Genomic DNA, 17,207 nt, shown 5'->3' with positions numbered 1-17,207 from the left:
TGTAGATTGTTCGAAATGAAAATTTACTATGAAGTTGGCAAAAGTTTCAACCCATCAAGGCTAATCAGTTGGTACTTGGGGGTTCGCGAGTGCGTCTTGTGTTTGCGTTAATCGGAAAAGGAAGTTCAACAGTTGTAAGTATTGACAAAGTGAAGTTGGTAAAAAAGGACTAAAGAAGAGGGATGGCATTGAAGGAAAGTGAATGACTTGGATAAGTAGAGGATAAATTAAGGAACTAATTTTAAGAAATAATAACTTAATAACTAAGACAAACAGATCTGGCAAAATAGTAAATTTGGTACTAAGTAATAAGTAAATACTTTTGAAAGATTCTTTAAAGTTTAAAAAAAAACTTAAGAAATGGAAAACTTAAAACAAAGTCAAATAGAGCAGAGAGAATCCCAATTTTCCGCTTTGCAGCATTCGTGGTTAGGTGCCGTCTGATCCTGCTGATTTTCCGGGCTGGCCCTTCTGGACAGCTACTCATGTAACTTGTTATTGGAATTTGACTAACAATACATTGCCAATGTTTGAAGATTCAAAAGGGTTGTATAATTTGATGCAAGATTCCACTTGGTCCCAAAGTATTTAATTCTAATGTTTCTTGCAAGTTGAACCTCTATCAAGCCAATTATCTTTGCACTCATGCGAAATTATTTCTGTTTTGTATTTTCAGGGTGTATATTTTATGTCGAGGTACAAGTACGCTTTAATTATAACCATAATCTGACATCAACAAAAAAACCATGGCAAACTCGTATGTTTATCAAAATAATAGTTGATAATTATTGTTTATTGAAATTTATAAACATTTGTGATAGATTAACACGCTACTGTTTATCTTGATGCAAAATATATAGTGAGGCAACTACATAAATAAGCTCCAATATAACACGAAAGGATGTTTAGTAGAAGGATTGTGGAGAATTCTTCAATCCTCAAGGGGTTGTGAGGGTTTTTTTGGGGTTAAGATTTATGGGATGGTCATTGTATGCCATAACCGGGCGGCACGCTTCCATCTCATGAACATCCCATAACTGTTAACATTGCTGCATGCACATTAGCCCTGACTTATGTGTTATGTCGGGCTTAAAATTCGCCTTACTGACTAAAACCCGCCTTATCACCACTGAGAGTCAACTCCACCTCTTTACGGTTCGAACTGCTTCGAGATGACTCTCAAATCGGTCCTTACACTTTCGTCCATTTCATCGCTTGCGTCCAAGCTCCCACTTATGCCTTATCGAGATCAATTTTCTCTCGTCTCAGGACGTCGTCGCAGTATCTTGCTATTGTGGTCCCGTTGTCAATACTCCCATCATTTTGTCTACAACATTATGTACGGTTATTAACCCCATCTGGTTCCTCTCATCGTGTGCAGTGGAGAAAGGTATGTTCAGTGTCCTCCAGGTGTTCTTTATCTTCGTAGAGACAACGAGTAGAAAGGCATTAAATTCGGCCGGGCCCAACTTTGGATACCCACCACCTAGGGTATATATGTAAACCCCCCTTACGTTGCAATCCAGTGATTACTTACACACTCAAATACGGTACAGACATCGGCCTAATAAATAAAAGTCACTGTTCATTTTTGTATAACAAAATATTGGTCTTTTTTGGCAGCTATATCCAAATATAAACCGATCTGAACCATATAGGACACGGCTGTCGAAAAGCCCAACATAAGTTACCGCGTTAATAGGGGCCGGTCTCGATCGTATTTTATTCTGGTCTCGAGAACTCATATACAAATCACATTTTCAGACAAAAAATCTGCTAAATTGAAAGATCGGTCTATATGGCAGCGATATCTATATAATCTGATCTGACTCATATTTGGGTCGGATGTCGGGAAGCTTACAACAATTCCCTATTTGAAATGTCAATGAAATCGGGTAATAAATAAAGTTTTTATGAGCTTCAGACCCTTAATCGGCATAACGGTCTATATGACAGCTATAACTAAATACAGTCCGATCTCTACCATGTTTGGGTCAGACGGCGGGACAACTCATTGATTCAAATTTCAGAGAAATTTGGTTATAAATGCAGCTTTTATGGGCCTTACACCCTTAACCGGCAGATCGGTCTATATGGCAGCTATATCTAAATATAGTCCGATCTGAACCGTATTCGGGCCAGATGTCTTGAGGTCTATAACTACTCACTGTTTCAAATTTCAGCAAAATCGGATATAAAATAAAGCAGATCGGTCTATACAGCAGCTATATCCAAATATGGTCCGATTCGGCCCGTTCATGAACTTAACCAGCGTACATCAAAAAGACGTATTTGTGCCAAATTTAAGCTCAATATCTCAATTTTTGATGGCTGTAGAGTGATTACAACAGATGGACGGACAGATACATGGACATCGTTAAATCGTCTTAGAATTTTACGATGATCCGAAATATATATACTTTGCAGGGTTGGAAATTGATATTTCGATGTGTTGCAAACGGAATGACTGGGTATAAAAAAAGGGTACTGCACTTCCCCATTTTGTGCAAATATTTACTAAAATATCCGTGTCCGGACAGCAAATGCGTTATGTAATAGTTTACATCCTCATGGCTCCTATATACAAAGTTCTTGATATCTGGCTTTAGTTTCACAATCCATCTCCCGTATGCTTCGTTCTCCCGCCGTATCTGCCACTTTCTTCTAGTCTCTTCTCTTATTTCATTTCTGTAGTCTTCGGTAGGTTCATTCTTGCTTAAAACCTTCAGAGCCTTCCTCGGCTTGCAGGTCTAGTCTCTTCTTTTATTTCATTCATGTAGACTTAGGTGAGCTTACTCCCGCCTTAAAAAGTGCAGAGCTTTCCTCGGCTTGCAGGTCTAGCGGTACCATTTCTGCTCTTATCTGTACCGCAGCAGCTCAAACGGTTCGATATGCCGATGCCAATCTTAGTGCAGCGGTTCGGTTTTTCTCTCGTATGCTTCGTTATCCCACCGTATTTACCACTTTCTTGTAGTCTCTACTCTAATTTTCTCACTCTCACCTTAAGAAGTGCAGAGCATTCCTCGGCTCGCAGTTCTAGTGGTACCATTTATGGTCTTATCTGCACCGCAGCAGCTCAAAGGGTTCGAAATGCCAATGCCACTCTTAGTGCGGCTGTCCGGCCCATCCTTCGTATGCTTCGTTCTTCCACCGTATCTGCCACTTTCTTCTAGTCTTTTCTTTTATTTCATTCCTGCAGCCTTGCGTAGGTTCACTCTCGCCTTAACAAGTGCAGAGCGTTCCCCGGCTTTCAGGTTTAGCGGTACCATTTCTGGTCTTATCTGCACCGCTGCAGCTCAAACGGTCCGATATGCCGATGCCACTCTTAGTGCGGCGGTTCGGTTCATCTCTCATATGCTTCGTTCTCCCACCGTATCTACCACTTTCTTGTAGTCTCTTCTCTAATTCTCTCACTCTCACCTTAAAAAGTACAGAGCCTTCCTCGGCTCGCAGTTCTAGTGGTACAATTTTTGGTCTTATCTGCACCGCAGCAGCTCAAACGGCCGAAAGTGGATTTTCTTACGCGGAAGCCAATCTGCCTTGCGGATAACCGTCCTTCCGTGTTTATAGCCTCATCGAGTCTGGGCGATATGAGTATCTCAAATAGTTTAACGGCTGTATCAAGCACGCATTGAGGTCTGTAGCGAAAGGGAGACACACCCACCCTATAGCACTTCCTGTCAACATTCTGAGAAAACACATGACACATGTTATACATACTCAGAAGTATGTTCGCCTTTCACACGGCTATTTGTTTCAGCACCCCTGTTGGTATTCCATCAGCACCTGGTGTTTCCTACATTTATACCCTACACCACTACTGTGGCGCAGGGTATTACAGTTAAGTGCATTTGCTTGTCACACCCAGAAGGAAGAGAGATAGACCCATTGATAAGTATACCGATCGACTCAGAATCACTTTTTTGATTCGATTTAATTATGTCGGTCTGTCCACCAGTCCATGTAAACTTTTGTACAAAGTACAGGTCGCAGTTTTCATTCGATCGTCTTAAAATTTGGTACAGACATGTTTTTCGGCCTAGAGACGAAGCCTATTGAAATTGGAAATAATCGATTCAGTTTTGGATATAGCTCCCATATATATGTTCGTTCGTCCGATTTGCAGTAATTATGCAATAAAATGGTCATTTGTTAACCGATTCTCACGAATTTTAGCAGGGAGGATTTTGTCTTGACTCTCGACATTACTGGTGAATTTCATGGAAATCGGTTTCGATTTAGATATAGCTCTCATAAATATATATCGCCTGATTTTAAGTCTAGAGTCGCAGCAAGCGCATTTATTGACCAATCTTGCTAAAATTTTGCACAACGCTTTTCTCGACGACTACCACAATATCTGAAAAGTTTTCTCGAAATCGGTTCAGATTTAGATATAGCTTCCATATACATGTTCCTCAGATTTTGGTTAATTTGCAATAATGTTGATAATTGGAATATTTGCTCGAAATTTGATACGGATTGAAAACATCCGCCGAGGTCCATCAAAATTGGTTTAGAATTGGATATAGTAGGTGTAGGATATTATACAGTCGGCACCGCCCGACTTTTGGTTCAGTTTTGCAGCTTACAAATAAGTTCTTCCTCTGTAAAAGGGGAATTCTCGTGTATGCTCATTAGCATGTTCTCTGTATCTGTGTCGTGTCTGGGGAACAAAGTGTTTACAATGTTATCCACGGCCTTTTCGTCTAGCTCGCTTGCTGGGCTCTTCCCGCCGAGTTTTGTCTAAACAACTTTGTAGCCAAGGCCCCACGGATTTCGGTGAATATCCTCTCTCAATGCTACCACTGGCCTCTTATTATGTTGTATGTCGTTTCTAAGATTTTTCTTTGCCTCTTTATACACCCATAGAAAAAATCAAGCACGGCGTTGACAAAGTTGCCACATTCGTTCATAAAAGTGAATCAACACACAGATGTTATTATTGGGTTGCCCAAAAAGTAATTGCGGATTTTTTAAAAGAAAGTAAATGCATTTTTAATAAAACTTAGAATGAACTTTAATCAAATATACTTTTTTTCTAAAGCAAGCTAAAAGTAACCGCTGATAACTGACAGAAGAAAGAATGCAATTACAGAGTCACAAGCTGTGAAAAAATTTGTCAACGCCGACTATATGAATAATCCGCAATTACTTTTTGGGCAAATAGTCAACAACAAATATTTATAAACCAACAACAGTTATGTTAAACAAAACGTCCACAGACGTTCACATTCCGACAACCTCTAGTGCACAGTTTATTTAAAGAGTACCAAAACATTTTGTGTGCGGATGAGTATCGAACCTGTGTTCCATCAATCTTATGTGTGTTTACAAACGCCTTACCACATTACACCACGGCCGGCTATACACATACAAGGTTTTAAGAGTCTTTTAAACTTAAGTTTGGTATACATACATATTTCGAAGGGATGATGTCCACAACATGAATCAACAACGCTTGTTCACGAAATCATTCACGCTTGTTGACAATATTTCCAGCAACGCCCGTGTATGATAATCACAACGGTGGCGCTTGATTTTGCAACATATTTTTCCTATGTGTGTAGTCTTTGTATTCCGTTGCTGCCAGACGTTTGCGCTTAACTCTTATGTATTTTCTTCAATATCTAAATCTGTTTCGCCTTAGTGTGTCTCGTTCCACCAGTAGACAGCAGTTTTGTTTCCTCTTGGAGTTTTGATCACAAGGTCTTGTGAGTATGGCGAATACTTAAGAATCAATAAAACACTGTAAGACAGTTTTTGCATCATGAGAAATGGGTTCCGAATTTTCATAGAAAGTGATGACCTGGCCTCTTCTGTTCGATCGTTCATATACACACGCTCAGTATTGACGCTTTCGAGCCTCGTTTTATCTATGTAACTGGGCTGTGCACAGGCTGTTCTCAACCGTGTTGCGTTTGACTTAAGACCCATGGTTTTTTGGGGAATATTTCTTAGAATTCGTAGATTACGATTTTGGATACCTCAAAAATTGACCCACTCTGTTATGCAGGCCTCTGTTGTAAACGAATTATCTTTAAATCCTTTTTACGACCAATTGCGGGAAATTGCTCTAATATAATATTTTGAATTATGTCCGAGGGTATAATATAATCTCCCATGTTCCATTTTTTTAAGTTTCTTAATTTTACTTCTCTTAAAATCTTTTACATGTCTATTAATATTTATTTATTAATGCACTGATTACTCCAAATAACAGTGATAAGAATTTTCCGAAGCAGATAAATTGAGACTGTAATGAAATATTGCGTTTAATTAATACACAATTTAAGAATATGGTTGACTTTGACACACTTTTCCAACAACATTGCCCCGTCATTTTCAAAAGTTTGCGCTTATTCCGGCACCGAACTCCGGTTTTAAATCCAAAATCCCATCGAATATTTGTAAATATGTGGCTTGAATACATTCATATAAGTATATTCGATCCAAAACAAACTGACTTTGTTGATGTTTTTCATCTACATCCCGACAGATCTATGGCTATAGGGTCATGTTGAGCCCATTAAAGTTTATCTTGGCCCCCTAAGCCCCTGAAAAGCATTTTAATTAAGTTCAAGATATCAACATGAGCAAACAATCGTCATGACTGTATAGCTAGTTGTTGTAATTGCGGCACTTAAATGTGCAAATGAATTAAATCTTCAACAAAGCATCGAAAAGCCTGTAATTGATAAACAAAGTAAGCAACAAAAAAAAAAAACCCAACAACAACAACAAAAGCCAATAATTAGTAACTCAATGTAAACAAAGGCTGACCATCAAGACAAGACACTTTTTTAAAGAGAGCGAGAGACTTCGATTTATCAATCCAAACAGCATACTTACATGTGTCACCCCCACTGCAAGTATACTACAATACATCCATGTATGCATGTATGTTAACGAGTATTCATTCTCACTGTAAGAGGAATCAATCGATTTATTAGAAGCATGCTGCCACTGCTACATTGCAAGCATACTGCAATCGAGTCTGAGCCTGACTCTTTGTGAGATACTCAACGGAAATATTGAAAGTATGTTTTGACTCTCTTGCTCTCTCTCTCACTTATCTCGTCTGGTTTAGTTTGTTTCAATTTATTGTACACGAATAGAACCCAATAGGGAAAATGCCCCCATCCACCATAGCATGTGGGGATACTAATTTCGTCATTCTGTTTGTTACACCTCGAAATATGCTTCTGAGGCCCCATAAAGTATATATATTCTTGATCGTCATGTCATTTTAAGTCGATCTAGCCATGTCCGACTGTCTGTCGAAAGCACGTTTGAAATTTTGCACAAATACTTTTTATAAGTGTAGGTCGGTTTGGATTATAAATGGGCCGAATAGGTCCATGTTTTGATATAGCTGCCATATAAACCGCTCTTGGGTCTTGACTTCTTAAGCCTCTAGAGGGCGCAATTTTCGTCGGATTTGACAAAAATTTTGCACGTGGTGTTTTGGTATCACTTCCAACTACTGCACTAAGTATGGTTCAAATCGGTCCATGTTTTGATATAGCTGCCATATAAACCGATCTTGGGTCTTGACTTCTTGAGCCTCTAGAAGGCGCAATTCTCGTTCGATTTGACTGAAATTTTGCATGAGGTGTTTTGTAATGACTTTCAATAACTGTGCTAAGTGTGGCTCATATCGGTACATAACTTGATATAGCTGCCATATAAACCGATTTGGGATCTGGACTTCTTGAGCCTCTAGAGGGCGCAATTCTTATCCGATTTAGAGGAAATTTTGTACAACGGCTTCTCTCATGACCTTCAACATACGTGTCTAATATGGTCTGAATTGATCACTAGCTTGATACAGCTCCCATATAAACCGATCTCCTGATTTTGCTTCTTGAGGCCCTACAAGGCACAACTCTTATCCGAATAAACTGAAATATTACACGATGACTTCTACAATGTTCAGAATTAATGGATGGCCCCAATCGGACTATAACATGTTAGAGCTAAAACCCCGTTTACACTGCTCATTAAATCCGTATCAAAGGCTCTCTTCAGCTGATTTTATAAAGGGAAAACAGATGATCGAGCCAATAAATCCGGATTTAAAGAGCAGTGTAAACGGGTTTTTGCTCTGGCGATATAATATTCGCCTATGAAATAAAGGATAAATCTCGTAAATGTTTCCCTGATTTGCCTTAGTTTAAGATCTGGTTATGGTGTTTACTTTTTTATACCCTCCACCGTAGGATATATTCATTAAGTCATTCCGTTTGCAACACATTGAAATATCAATTTCCGACCCTACAAAGTATATATTGGGTTGCCCAAAAAGTAATTGCGGATTTTTTAAAAGAAAGTAAATGCATTTTTAATAAAACTTAGAAAGAACATTAATCAAATATATTTTTTTACACTTTTTTTCTAAAGCAAGCTAAAAGTAACAGCTGATAACTGACAGAAGAATGAATGCAATTACAGAGTCACAAGCTGTGAAAAAATTTGTTAACGCCGACTATATGAAAAATCCGCAATTACTTTTTGGGCAACCCAATATATTTCGGATCGTCGTAAAATTCTAAGACTATCAAACGATGTCCGTGTGCCTGTCCGTCCGTCTGTTGTAATCACTCAAGAGCCTTCAAAAATTGAGATATGTCTTTTGATTCACGCTGGCTAAGTTCTTGAAGGGGCCGAATCGGACCATATTTGGATATAGCTGCTATATAGACCGATCTGCCGATAAAGGGTCTTATGTCCGTAAATCTTTTATTTTTTATCCGATTTCGCTGAAATTTGAAACAGTGGGTAATTTTAAGCCTCCCGTCATCTAATCTAAATATGGTTTAGATCGGACTATATTTAAATATAGCTACCATATAGACCGGTCTGCCAATTAAGGGTCTGAAGCCCATAAAAGCTTTATTTATTACCCGATTTCTCTGAAATTTTAATCAGTGAGTTGTTTTGAGTCTCCCGATATCCGACCTTAATATGGTTTAGATCGGACTATATTTAAATATAGCTGCCATATGGACCGATCTGCCGATAAGGGGTCTGAAGCTCATAAAAGCTTTATTTATTACCCGATTTCGCTGGAATTTGAAACATTGAGTTGTTTTAAGCCTCCCGACATCCGCCCCAAATGCGTTACAGATCGGACTATAATTAGCTGCCATATAGACCGATCTGCCATTTAAGGGTCTGGAACCCACAAAAGCTGCATTTATTACCCAATTTCGCTGAAATTTGCCATGTACCTCACAAATGTCGCCAGCATTAGAAGGGGAAAACCGTCGCTGAAAAAGCTTTTTTCTGATGTTCTCGCCAGGATTCGAACCTTTGCATTAAGCATCATAGGCGGACATACTAACCTCTGCGCTACGGTGGCCTCCAGCAAGAGCAAGAATATTAGTACCGAAAGGCTGAGCAAACATGCAGGAACTTCGTGTGCTAAAGAGCTTAGACACGAAAAGTTTGTTCACGAACAACGTCTATCTGCCGAAGTTATTTCTTCTCCGAAGGAAAGCAAAGATTTTGGTCATTTGTAAAAAAGAGTAAAGGCAATACATTCAAAATTCCAAATATTGTTATAGGTGACTAGATATTCACTGGCCTGGTTGAAGGCTAATCTACTGACAGAGATTTTTGAAGAAACTGCTTCCCTGTCGGTAAGTAGACAACCATTCCCCGTGATTGAAAAAAAATCGGGAGAGCCCGGCCGAGATTCGAACCTGGGCACACGGAGCAACAGCGCGAACCGCTATCGTTGTCTAGCGTTCGAAGCCATCAATACAACTTTCAAAAGATGCATACCATGTGCATGGAAGTAGTGTAATTTGTGCTGATGGAAAATTGGCTATTAAACAAAAACACATGCATTGGGAAAAGTATAGCTAATAGACAGGGTTGTCGAGCGTGGTCAATGTGGTATTTTTATCATAGGGGCGTTTCCGCAACTTTCCGCACCAATAGCTATACTGACCATCTTACTTCCTTTTAGTTATAGCCTCGTCTTTTCACGATCTGGATCCCCCATAGGATTTTCGCCTTCCTACCGACCGTTTCACTGTTCCACAATGTTGCATGCGCATTCGTCGCCCACTCTCTTAACTCGGATTTTCCCATCCTCAGAGAAGGCGTTAGTCTCCTTCTTACACGTCCCTACTAACAACGCAGTACACTGCATAAATAGGGGACATCCACTGCAGGTTGGTTACGAAAAGAAAATTATCAATTCTAAGGGCCAAGTGATAAGACCGGATTATCTCTTTGACCTAAAATGTCATTTCCTTACACAGTACGCTCGAAATTATTTTGTATACTGTCATGCCTTTTGTACATGGGACACATTATGCTGAGGTTCAAATCATCGGTTATGCGTTCTTCTTAACAGTTTGTTTGTGCATGAGCTGTCGCCACCGGTTTGCAATAATTCGGCAGGCAACCCATTGGCTCTTATTGTTCTTCAAACTAGTTTCTTTCCCTACCGACCTTTCAGCCACTGTCCATATACAATATAAGAATGACTTAATAAAATCAAAGAGCACCAACGTATCATCGACTCTCATTATGTTGCGTTGTCGGATAACAATCGAAATACGGAATCGCATGAAGTGGTGGTCGGTTTCATTTCAGTTTTATTGAGCCCCTGCCAGCGGTGTGAACTTGTCCGCGTTGTAAGCTAGAAGGCGAACGAACCACAAAATAAATAAAACAAGAAATAGAAGAGCCAAAGCATGGATTAAAATAATAAATAAATAAATACAAATAAACCCAATTCATTTGGCACCTTTCAACAAGTGATTGCGATTGTCGTCGCTGTGGGATTTCAAAATAAAAATACCAACGAATTTAGTTATTATGAATGACCGGAAAAGATATCTGATAAAATAAAACCGAATAAAAAAATGATGAATTCTAGAAAAAGTTATAAATTCTGTGCATTGTTGCTACATCGGAATTATAATGAAATTAAAATAAAACAAAATTTAATTGCCAAATTAATAGTGCTGCAACGCCGTTCACAGTGAAAAACAAAATTGTAATAGCCAAAAAATTCAATTCATTAATAAACGCATGCAAGCATTTGTCGGTTTATCTATGGTATTGAATTAATTGCATGGAAAAATAACTTAGAATTTCCTTTGGAAACTCGCAGCCACCTGAGGATTACAACAAAAGGTGATAATTTGTTTAAGTGGTGCGTGTGTAATGTTAAATTTATCCCACCCCCACCCACCCCAAATTACCAATGAGATTTAATTTGAAAGCATTATGAATACGTATCAGTGTGCGTGTAGGTTTGATGAGGCTCCAGTTTAGAGAGAGAGAGTGAGAGAGAGCGAGAGTGAATGTGTCAGAGATGAAAGATAATCATTATTGTGATCACGACTAATATGGGCGCTCAACTTGTAGTTGTTGTTCTGTCTGTTGTTGTTGTTGTTGTTGCTGCTGTATTCCTCGTTTTGTGTAATTGATTGATGAATAACATGTGATAAATGTGCTTTTGACAACACTTTTTCATTTGCACTTGTATATGTTTGAATAGTGGGTGGCTTTTCTATATCTCTTTCACGTTGCAAGGTACATGAAAGTACTTGTAGCTTGAATGTACGCCTGAGGGTGCAAAATTAAATCAACGAATAAAAGAAAAAAATGAATTAATTCTCGCCAAGCGATAATACTACAAATATTGTGTAAATGTATATATTTTATTTTATTTATTAAATTTAGTTGTGGAAATAGTTTTATTACGGAAAATACAAAAGCAAACCAAACAAAAAAGGAAAAAAGATCTAATAAAAAAGTAAAAGGAAAGTGATGAAAGTTGATGTGCATAACTTGGAAAGAATTTCTATCATTAGCAGTGATCTTTATTTATTCCATGTGGCATAACTTGAATTTGAACTAGAATTTGTTGGATTTGTTATTTGATTATTGAGTGAATATAACGGTAAATTGAAGGCATTCCTATTGATAACATAAGAAGAGTGATTTAAGTGAGTGATTTTTTTTTTGGAAAATTGGATTAAATTTGTTTATAATAAATGAAAATAGGGGGACAATTAAATCATAACATAAAAACTTACATGAAACATTCAAAAAATTAATTTCAATATTTAAAGTTAAAAATTTTGCATTGGAAATTTAAAACTAAAACAAATATTAGAAAAACCAAAATAAATACAAATTTTAAAAAAATAAAAACAAAAAAAAAGGAAAAAAAATATTTATATATTGGAATACAAGTAAACACATGTTATGTTCGGCCGGATCGAATCTTGGGAACACACTTTCATCGAACTCAGTTGAAGGGCATACATATATGCACTCAACGTACCAAACTTCTGCCACATCAGACAAAAATAGAAGCTTCTAGGGGTTGTAGAAGGCTAAAATCGGTTTATAAGGAGCTACTTATATCAGGTAATACAATACTTACAATGGATGTTGTAAGTCATAATAAACCACTACGTGCAAAATTTCAACTAAATGGGATACCTATTGCGACTTCCAGGGGCGCAAGATGTCATATTGGGTGATAGGTTTATATGGTAGATATATCAGATTTGAACAATACTTGGCACGGTTGTTGTTGTTGTAGCAGTTAGTTGTGTTCTATCTTTCGTCTACTTGATTCTGTCGAGTGTCGAGACCCAGGAACTCTTCGACTAAGATGGGGTGCGCTCACAGGGATCTGGGTCTGGCTGGGGCAGTTAAGCAGGTGACGTGTATCGTGCGGTCCCTGGTTACAATCGGGACATACATCTTGCATTTCGGCATTAACCCTTGCTCTGTAGGAGTTGAGGCGGCTGCATTTGCCGGAGCGTAATTGAGCCAGAACTGCTCTGGTTTGCCGAGGGAGATCAATTTCTTCGGGTGCAATGGGAGGAGTCGTTCTCCAAGGACTACATTCACCCTGTAGCTATTTACCGCATCTGCTAGACCCACTTGAAATGCCGCTTAATCTAGAGGTTCTCTCTTGTAGCGCTGAACCTCACGCTCAAGATCATGTAGATCTACCTTAAGGCTTCTGGGCGGTAGATATTTATCCACAAGATGATGATTTGTATGGTCTCTGCGATAACAGCCCAAAAGGTATTGCTTAGACAGCATGCAGTTATGTCTTCGCCCTGGTAGGATCTTTGTCTTCTGATGGAGGTGGTCCACATGAGAACTGAAGAGACAGCCCGTCGCATTCTGACGGATCTGAATATTATTCCACTGCGTGTCAAAAAGATGTCGAGATCACACTGGCGCTGCATAACATACCACAAACTGGCCAATTGCTTTGTACGTGGTCAACAAGGTTTCTTTGGCTGCACCCCGATTACTGCCAGCAAGTGAATTGAGGACCTTGTTTCTACTTTTGACTTTATCGCAAATTGCTGTGGCATGTGGGGAGAATGTGTAAGAGCTGTCTAATGTGACGCCAAATATTTTGGGACACTTGGTGGTCGGAATCATTTCTCCATCAACCATAACAGTCAGTTCAGTATTCACCTCTCGCGTATTTGTAGTGATCAATGTGGCTGAAGATTTGGTGGCAGATATCTTGCAGCGAAATATGAGGCAAATTCGTTGAGGTAGACGTTCAGCCTATCGCAGATGTCAACAATGGGTGGGGGTACAATCGTCCGCATATGGTACGATCTCTATGTCGTCTGGAGAGGGTGGAATGGAGGATAGGTAGAGGTTAAACAATGCCGGAAATATCACCCCACCTTGGGGAACTCCGTTTCACTCTACGGTGCTTCGACTTCTTATCCCTAAATTCCGCAAATGACTGGCGACCACACAAATAATTCTCGACTCAGCGTTTCAGGCCTGGCTGGAGGGACGTGTTGGCGATGTCCTCAAATAATTTAGTATGGCTGACCGTGTCGAATGCCCTCGATAGGTTCAGTGCCACGAGAACCTGTGTGCAAAGCATTTGTTGTGCTATGCAGTCTTCGAAATCCATGTAGATGCTCGGCGAATGGAAATTCTCCTACGAGGCTCGGGAGGAATAATGCCTCAAGCGTCTTTTCTACTGGTGAGAGAAGGGAGATCGGTCTGTACGACTCCCCCAAAGGTTCTTTCCAGACTTCAGTAACGGGATCACTCTGCCCATTTTCCAGACATCGAGAACTATAAGAGTGTTCAATGACATGTTGAGGACAGTAGTGAGGTACTTAACTCCAGGTAAATCCTGATTCTTCAACATCAATGTAGAGATTCCGTCGCGGCCCAACGCCTTGAATGAGTTGGCGCCACGGATGACATTCGTAACTTCGTCCACGGTAAATGGCGATGGCTGTCCATTGGCTCGGGGACCATGGATACGGCGAATGGCTCTCCTCGTTGCCCTGTAACTCTCTGGATGCACAATAAATTGACGGTTGAACAACCTGGCGCATCTCTTCGGATCAGTCACGGGTACTTCGCCAAAACTGACTGAGATCCTGTCATCCCGTCTACCGAGGTTCGAGAGTGACTTAACAGTAGACCACAGCTTTCCTAAACCGGTGCCCAACGTACATTGATCCAAGTGTTCCAGCCACAAATTCCGCCTATGTACGTTGACTATCCTTTTTATCTCCAGATTCAGCTTACTTACGCGTTAGAGGGGTCCATACAACGAATACCATCACGCTCGTCTGCGAGTACCGGGAAATTGGCCCGAACTTGGGGTATTCGATCGGCTGGTATAAACATTCCTTGACCGATCCCTAAGCAACACATTGTTTCCGTGACAACAGTGCAGGTGTTGGTCAGCTTTGTCTCTTGGATCGCTGCAACCAATATGTTCTTCCTACTTATAAAATCCACAATCTCATCGATCTTGCCACGGAGACCGTTGCAATTATTATACTCTTCCCGTCAGTGGCCTGGCAGTATTGGGGCTGTGATGCTGCTGTTTTGTATATTGCCGCAGGAGAGGTCGGGGGGTCACGCACGCAGTCTGACGACGACGACGCTTGTGACCCACTGCTGGCTATGTTCGCACAGTACCTTGCAACATATCCAGTATGACTATACTCCCGTAGTGAAGTGAGACCAGAGCAAGATTGGAAATATACCAACTCCATGCACCGGTTACACCTGTCCGACACTGATCGATGATGGAGGCCGTTCTGGCAAACCGAACAGAACCAGGGTCCAGGGTTTTTTTAATCCTGGCGCGGACCAGATGATAGGTATAACAAGTAAAAGCGTGCAAAACTCGACCGAATCCGAATCACCATGGATCTTATTTGTCAAGTTCTTTGATCGGCATAGGCAAACAGAGGATAATGGATAAGAACTGCTATGCTATTGAAGCTATATCAGGTTATGGACCGATTCTGGTTTTTATGAATTGCAGAAGTTGCACAGTGGGAGAAAATCGAAAAAAAAACTTGTAAAAAATATGTCATTTGAGAACGGATAGAGATAAAACTTTGAAATTTAAAGATTTCGAGCAAATTTCTCAGATAATGTGGAAGTTGTCAAGGAAAGCGTTGTGCAAAATTTTGGCAAGATTGGTCAAACAATGCGCTTGCAGTGGCTCTTGGGGTGAAAATCTGGCGGTATACATATGTGACAGCTATATCTAAATCTGGGCCGATTTCTATGAAATTCACCAGTAATATCGAGAGTCATAAGAAAGTCCTTCATGCAAAATTTCGAGAGAATCGATTAAAAAATTAGCACTTTGTTGCAAATATTGCTCAAAATCGGACGAACATATATATGAAAGCTATATCTTAATCTGAACCGATTTCGAGAGTCATAGAAAAATCCTTCCTGCCAAATTTCGAGAGAATCGGTTAACAAATGAGCACTTTATTGCAAAATTTCTCAAAATCGGACGAACATATACATGGGAGCTATATCCAAATCTGAACTGATTTCGAGCAAACTTCTCAGGTATTATGGTAGTCGTCGAGAAAAGCGTTGTGCAACATTTTGGGAAAATTGGTCAATAAATGCGCTTGCAGTGGCTCTGGGAGTTAAAATCGGGCGATATACATATCTAAGAGCTATATCTAAATTTGAACCGATTTCCCTGAAATCCTTCCTGCTAAATTTCGAGTGAATCAGTTAACAAAAGACCATTTTATTGCAATTACTACTGCGAATCGGACGAACATATATATGGAAGCTATATCTTAATCTGAACCGATTTCGAGCAAACTTCTCACACACTGTGACAATCATTGAGGAAAGCGTTGTACGAAGTTTGCGGAAGATTGGTCAATAAATGCGCTTGCAGTGGCTCTAGAAGTGAAAATCGGGCGATAGATATATGTGAGAGCTATTACTAAATCAACCGATTTCTATGAAATTCACCAGTAATATCGAGAGTCATAAGAATATTGTTCGTGCCAAATTTCAAGGGAATCTGTAAACAAAAAGACCATTTTATTATTTTATTGCAATATTACTGCAAATCGGACGAAAATATATATGGGAGCTATATCTAAATCCGAACCGATTTCGAGCAAACTTCTCAGGTAATGTGGTAGTCATCGAGGAAAGCGTTGTGCAAATTTTTGGGAAGATTGGTCAGTAAATGCGCTTGCTGTGGCTCTAGAAGTTAAAATCGGGCGATATATATATGTGAGAGCTATATCTAAATCTGAAGCGATTTCCATGAAATTCGCAGGAAATATCAAGAGTCATAAAAAAATCTTTCCTGGCAAATTTCGAAAGAATCGGATAACAAATGGAAATTTAATTACATTATTACTGAAAATCGGACGAACATATATATGGGAGCTATATCTAAATCTGAACCGATTTTTTCCAATTGCAATAGGCTTCATCTCTAGGCCGAAAAACATGCCCGTACTAAATTTAAAGATGATCGGATGAAAACTGCGACCTGTACTTTGTACACAATTTAACATGGACAGACGGATAGACGGACGGACAGACAGACAGACAGACAGTCGGACATAGCTAATTCTAATCAGAAAGTGATTCTGAGTCGATCGGTATACTTATCAATGGGTCTATCTCTCTTCCTTCTGGGTGTTACAAACAAATGCACTAAGTTGTAATACCCTGTACCACAGTAGTACTGTAGGGTATAAAAACACACATATACTAATTATAGAGTCACTTTTTCTATCAATACAATGAGACGACCGCAAAAACTTTGCTAAAACAATATCATATAAATAAACATCATACACTCAGTAATATTGGGTTGCCTAAAAAGTAATTGCGGATTTTTTAAAAGAAAGTAAATGCATTTTTAATAA

At 39.4% G+C, this 17,207-nt stretch overlaps 1 protein-coding gene across 5 annotated transcripts in view; it reads left to right on the top strand.

The window, feature by feature from the left end:
• Window positions 1–62: 62 nt before the first annotated feature.
• LOC106088481 (neutral ceramidase) overlaps window positions 63–17,207 on the top strand; it is a 36,726-nt gene continuing 19,581 nt past the window's right edge. The window contains exon 1 of one of the 5 annotated variants that reach the window (XM_059363377.1): window positions 63–134. The gene's annotated coding sequence lies outside the window, so the exon portion shown is untranslated. Of the gene's footprint in view, window positions 135–10,612; window positions 11,177–11,725; window positions 11,976–12,224; window positions 12,403–17,207 lie in introns of those variants that run through there. The other 4 variants (XM_059363372.1, XM_059363376.1, XM_059363373.1 and 1 more) reach the window with 4 other exon arrangements.

Source organism: Stomoxys calcitrans, chromosome 2 (genome assembly GCF_963082655.1).
Source record: "Stomoxys calcitrans chromosome 2, idStoCalc2.1, whole genome shotgun sequence".
Taxonomy (NCBI): Eukaryota; Metazoa; Arthropoda; class Insecta; order Diptera; family Muscidae; genus Stomoxys; species Stomoxys calcitrans.
Note: the sequence above shows the minus strand (reverse complement) of the source record. Positions and strands in the feature narration are given on the sequence as shown.